Genomic DNA, 5,688 nt, shown 5'->3' with positions numbered 1-5,688 from the left:
ATCAGCCCACGGAAGGAGTTTGCTGCACTCTTCTGGCTTTAGGAACGTTTGGAGTCAGAGGATTCCTTGCTTTCAAACCGCACAGGGCGGACTGGCGCGCCCAGAGGGTTAATTGCAGCGCAACGCCGCTGTGTTCCAGCAGCTCCCCCGCGCCGGCCGGGAGCGCGGGCAGCCCAGTGCGCGGGTATTTATAGCACTGTGAACTTTGAGCGTGTCCAGCGAGCGGGCGGAACCCGCTGGGGACGTGGGGACAGCCCCGGCAGCGCTGGAGGCTCTCAGGGTCCCAGCCCGAGGCTGCGGCTAAACAACCAAGACCTTCCACCCCCACGTCCTGGCCCCCTGCACTCCCTCCAGAGCACGGGCACCCCATGGCCATTAGCACTGGGGCACTGTGGGACCCCTGGGAACGCACTTGGGTGGCCAAGGACACAGGGCAAAGCTTTCAGGCACAGCAGCATCGGAGCAGCATCTTCCCAAGATGACATTCCAGCAGCTCCTACCTCCTCACAACATCCCGGGGCAGATCCATTCTCACCAGACGATGTGCCAGCCAGTTCACCATGACCTGGAGAGAAGGAACATCATGTGTGGTTTCCTAACTGAAATTGGGCAGAGGAAGTGGGGAATATGGGTGGTAGCGGATAGAAACCCTGTGTGTGTGTGTGTTGTGTGTGCAAAGCCTTGAAAAAATGCTGAAAACAAGAAAAAAGTATGAGGATTTGCTTATATTTTAACAGGTGATATCTGTAACCATAGACTGAAGGGGCAGTCCAGAAAGGGAACTGTGTCCTGGGCTGCATCCCCAGCAGTGTGGGCAGCAGGTGATGAGGGAATTCTGCCCCTCTGCTCCACTCTGGTGAGACCCACCTGCAGTGCTGCCTCCAGCTCTGGGGTCCTCAACATGAGAAGCAGGGCAGGCCATGGAGATGCTCTGAGGGTGGAGCCCCTCTGATCTAGAGACAAAGACCTGGGGGTGTTCAGCCTGTCCTGGCTGGCTCTGAGGGCAATCACTCAGGGTTGCTTCTTTTTTCCTTAAAGGGCTGGCAATTTATTTATGGGAAAACTTATTTTATAGCCTTGGGAGAATATAAGGGTGTTGCTGTTGCTCTCTGAGATGCTTTTACGTCCTGCCCACCCCAGGAATGGTGATAGAGTTTTGCATCAGCAGGCAAAGGAGCAAGCACTGAAATATCAGGGAAGGAAGGGGAGGAATGGTTTCAGTCTTACAGATTCCTGCATAAAATAGAGGCTAAAAGCATGTCTTCAAAATGATTGAGCGAGGACACTGCTCAATTACATAAGGTTGTTGGGGGAAAAAATAGGCTGATTTACATTTTTATAGGAAATAAAAAGAGGTTTGTGGGTGACATAGCACCTTCCACTGAGAATGTCAGCGTGAGATAAGTGGGCTTCAAAGGAGAGAGTAACCATTTTCCTGTGGGGACAGAGTCCATCCCAGAGAGCTGAGTCTGGGGGAAAAGTGCTTTTTAAAGAGCATTTTTGTTGCCGTAACTAATACGTTTTGTTACTGCAATATGCATCGGTTGCAAGGCTGCTGGTTCTCATTTTTTGATGATTCCTCTGAGCTTTGGTGATGCTTCAGGGAGCAGCAAAACTGGACTGCCTCTCTTTTGTGGGCATGGTGCTTTCAGGGCAGGAATGTCAGGGCAGAGAAGAGGTCAGTGTGGTTTTTAGGAGCAAGGGGATTTTTCAGCTGCCATCAGAGTGGGTTGCAGTGTAGTGATACCTTCATTTCATTCACAAGGAGTGGCCTGGAGGGGGTTTTGCCCTGGTTGCAGGTTGGTGGCCCTCTGAGATTTGCTCTGCCATGCTTTAGATCCGTGGCTGTCTGGCAGAACAATTCCGGTTGCTCAAAAGCGCTGATTAGCATAAATGAAGGAGTGGGTGAAATGTTCATTATATTGCCTACTGTCATGTTTGTGTACCAGATTTTGTTACCATCTGTCATTTCTGTTTTCTTGTTGTTGCCAAAAGTTGTCATTCTGAATGGAGGGTGGAGACATCTCTTCAAAAGCCAGCACAAGATAATTTTAGGTACTTTAGGGCTCGCGTGTTCCGCGCTGGGTGTCAGCAGCCTGCACGTACATCAGCCTCGCGTGGCTTTGGTAAATTCTGGGCAGTGGTTTAGTTAAAGGGGTTTTTAAAAATCGTTGCAGTTATCAAATGCACAAGATTCTCAGCTCCTGTCACTTTGAAAAGAGTATCTGGTGCTTGCAATTGCACAGAAAAGCTTAGAAATAAAATATGTTTTCCTTAATCTTTAGAAAAACACAGACTCTAAAGAAGGAGGTATAGAGGGACATCAGTGTCAAAAATCAAGCTCCTGCCCAGAGACCTGACCAAGGGAAGCAACAGCTATGGCCTCCCTGGCAGTGCTGGGGCCACACTGGCACCTCGTTCCACAGCAGCTCTGCTCTCCTGAGGACTGTGAGGCTTCAGCCTGACCCAAGTAACAGGGCTCAATGTTCATCTGAAGTGCACTGACTTGTGACATCCAAAAATGCAGAAAAGATGATCTAATGGCTTCAACAGGACTTAATCTCCAGGAAAATACAAAGCCAGACAGTTTGGGGATGGGTTTTTTTGGTTTGGGTGTAGTCAGTGATCCAAGTTGATACCCAAAGCTGTGAAGATGCCCCGGTGTCATGGTGGGAAGTCACATAGCAGTGGAAGTGCAGAGAGTCACTGCTGGAATACTGGAGAGGGACTTTGAACAGGGTTTGGAGTGACAGGACAAGAGGGATTGGTTAGATGGGATACTGGGAAGGAATTCTTCCCTGTGAGGATGGTGAAGCACTGGCACATTTTGCCCAGAGAAGCTGTGGCTGCTCCATCCCTGGAAGTGTCCAAGACCAGGATGGACCGGGCTTGGAGCAACCTGGGCTAGTGGAACCTGTCCCTGCCCATGGCAGGGGGTTGAACAAGAAGAGTTTTAAGGTCCCTCCTACCCAAACCATTCTGTGATTCCATGAAAATCCTGTATTTTACCAGATCTTTGACTGCCTTCATAATATGGGTTTGAGATAACAGCTCTGTCCTGCTTTAACACTTCAATAATGTAAATTGCCTTTCCTAGCTTGAATTCCCTCATATTTGCTCTCTCTCAGAGGGTAATTGTACAAAGCTCACGAGGAAATTCCACTCGAGCATTTCAAGATGCTGCAAGCATCGCTGACAGTCGCTGTGAAAAGGTTGGGTCTGGTTTTATTTCACAAGTGTGAAATAAAATTCGGAGCTCTCATATTCAAACGTGCCCAGTGAATTGCCCTAAATGAGCACCAAATGTCCTTGTGGAGAGAAACCTGGAAAAGCAGCTAAGAAGCCTTCAAGTAAGTAGGAAGATGTAGGTTTGGGCCATGGGGAGTGGAGCTGAGCTGAAAGAAGGGCTAAAGGGGCTGATTTGATAGATGTGGCTGTACCCTGGATATGGTGGAGGTTGGGGACTGAGGTGAGGTGCTCTGGGACGATGATGATGGGACCTCCAGGCTGGGAAATTCAGAGCTGATCTGGCTCCATTCCCCTGCTAAGCACAAGGCTGGGATAAGCTTTAACAGCTGATGTGGGGTAGGAAGAAAAGTGGGGAAAAAAAGGGAGTTTCTCTTCTTAACACCTAATGTGCTGTTGGCTTAAAGAAAGAGAAGAACAAGCGACCTTGGATGATCTAAAACCGAAGCACAGAGCACACTGACAGGCAAGCTGTTGAACTCTGCATTGCAGGAATTAAGCAGTGTGAGTAAGGTGGACAGCTTGGGTTGAAAAGTTAATCCTGATGTAATTAGAGACAGCATTGTAACAGCAAAATCGTGCAGTCACGGGTCAGGGAGAGATGCCACCAGAGACCTTACGGTGTGTCGAGTCTTGCAGGAATGGGACAGGAGAGATATGTGTAACAGGAATCATCCACCTCATGCTTAAAGGGGTGGAGCAGCAACCTGAGGGAGCTGGGGAAGGTTTCTCTGCCCACCCAACAGAGTTTGGCCCCAAGGAACTTCAGGCGAGAAGTGTATCGTGTCCAATCAAGGACACAAAATCCAAACAAATTAAAATGCATCTGCACTGATGTGCAGGTATGTTAAAAGAGCTTCCTGACCTTTTACGGGGATTGTTTCATACCCTGGAGCATGACATTTTATTACTCTCACCTTCTACATAATTTATCGTAGAAAAATATTATTTTGGCTATAAAATTATTCGCCTTCTTTTAAGCTCAGCAATAGTATTTAACTTTCTGATCCTTTTTGAAACTAATTTCCCCAGGCAAATTACATACCGTGCCAAGAGATTCCTTCAGCTTTAAATTTCCCTGCCATTAATGTCACAGAGTGGGACATCACAGCTGGGAGGGCGATCGTTTTTTGTATAACCTTGAAAGCAACAGAGTGGAGCACCTTGTCAGAATCGCTGTCACACAGGTTTCCAGGGGAAATGATGACAGTTTTTCCTGTGCTGGTTATCACTACCACCACAGTCACTTTGCTGCCCTACTCTGATCCCATTAACCTGAACAGGTTGCCCAGAGAAGCTGTGGCTGCTCCATCCCTGGAAGTGTTCCGGGCCAGGTTGGATGGGGCTTGGAGCAACCTGGGCTAGTGGGAGGTGTCCCTGCCCTTGGCAGGGGGTGGAACGAGATGAACTTTAACATCCCTCCAACCCAAACTATTCCAGGGTTCTATGAGCTAAAAGCCATAATGACAACGATTATTTCTACTTTCCCCTGAGCCCATTATTTAGGTGCTGTGCAAACTTGTGGTGAAAGGTGATCTGTGCTGAAAAAAAGGTTTTCCAGCCAAAGGCCTCGTGCTGTGGTGGGAGAAACTGAGGACTGAATCACCAGGAAGGGTTTGTGTTTGGCTCTAGGCTGGGCACCCAGGCGGTGCCAGGTGTGATTCAGGCAGCCGACACAAGGTGGTAGGAGGGATGTGAGACACATCCAAGCAGGATGCACGAGAGCTAGACTGTACCCAGGAGCTCTCTGGGAGATCCACAGGGCTAAAGGAGTAGTGGAGCCTTTGGACTGCCTGTTGCCATAACAAGAAAAAACAAGGATTTTGGTTTGAATCAAACTGATGTGAAAAATCCACTGAGGGGGAAGGCTGGTGGATCGATGTATTTTGGCCACTTTTTTTCTTGCTCCTCTTATTTTCCCAGATTTGGAGGTAAAAGCTTTGTTCACACAGCATGGAAATTAAGTGTTTTCTTTATCAATTAATGGATCAGAAGGTTTCAGTGCTTTCTGAATTCCAAAAGCTGAAACCTCAGGAGGTTTCTGAATACTCACTGAATTCCTGAACAGGATGGAGTTACCCACCTGCAGAAGGCTAAGTTTTCCACAATCATGTTATCTTCTAGAAAAAGGAGGGACAGAGCCATAACCACCCAACTTATGGGGCAATGTGGGGCTGCACCAGTTCCACTTTCCATTGGTCCCAAACCAGACAGCACTGAGCTCCAAGCTCCTGTGGAAGTTGCCCCTTTTTTGTCCAAAACGAAGAAAGAATGCTTGGAGTGGAGGAAGAGCAAGGCTGGAGGCACAAACTGGCAGTTAATGTATTCCCCTTGTCAGCCCAGCTCAATGCACTCCCTGCCCTGATGAATATTGAAGAATTTCATACAAATCGGAACTGGATCAGCAGGACAGTTTTCCAGAGACACAGCCCATAAAGGCTT

The sequence above is a fragment of the Acanthisitta chloris genome, unplaced genomic scaffold (genome assembly GCF_000695815.1).
Source record: "Acanthisitta chloris isolate BGI_N310 unplaced genomic scaffold, ASM69581v1 scaffold13641, whole genome shotgun sequence".
In the NCBI taxonomy this organism is placed as follows: Eukaryota; Metazoa; Chordata; class Aves; order Passeriformes; family Acanthisittidae; genus Acanthisitta; species Acanthisitta chloris.
This window is presented reverse-complemented; position numbering follows the sequence as displayed.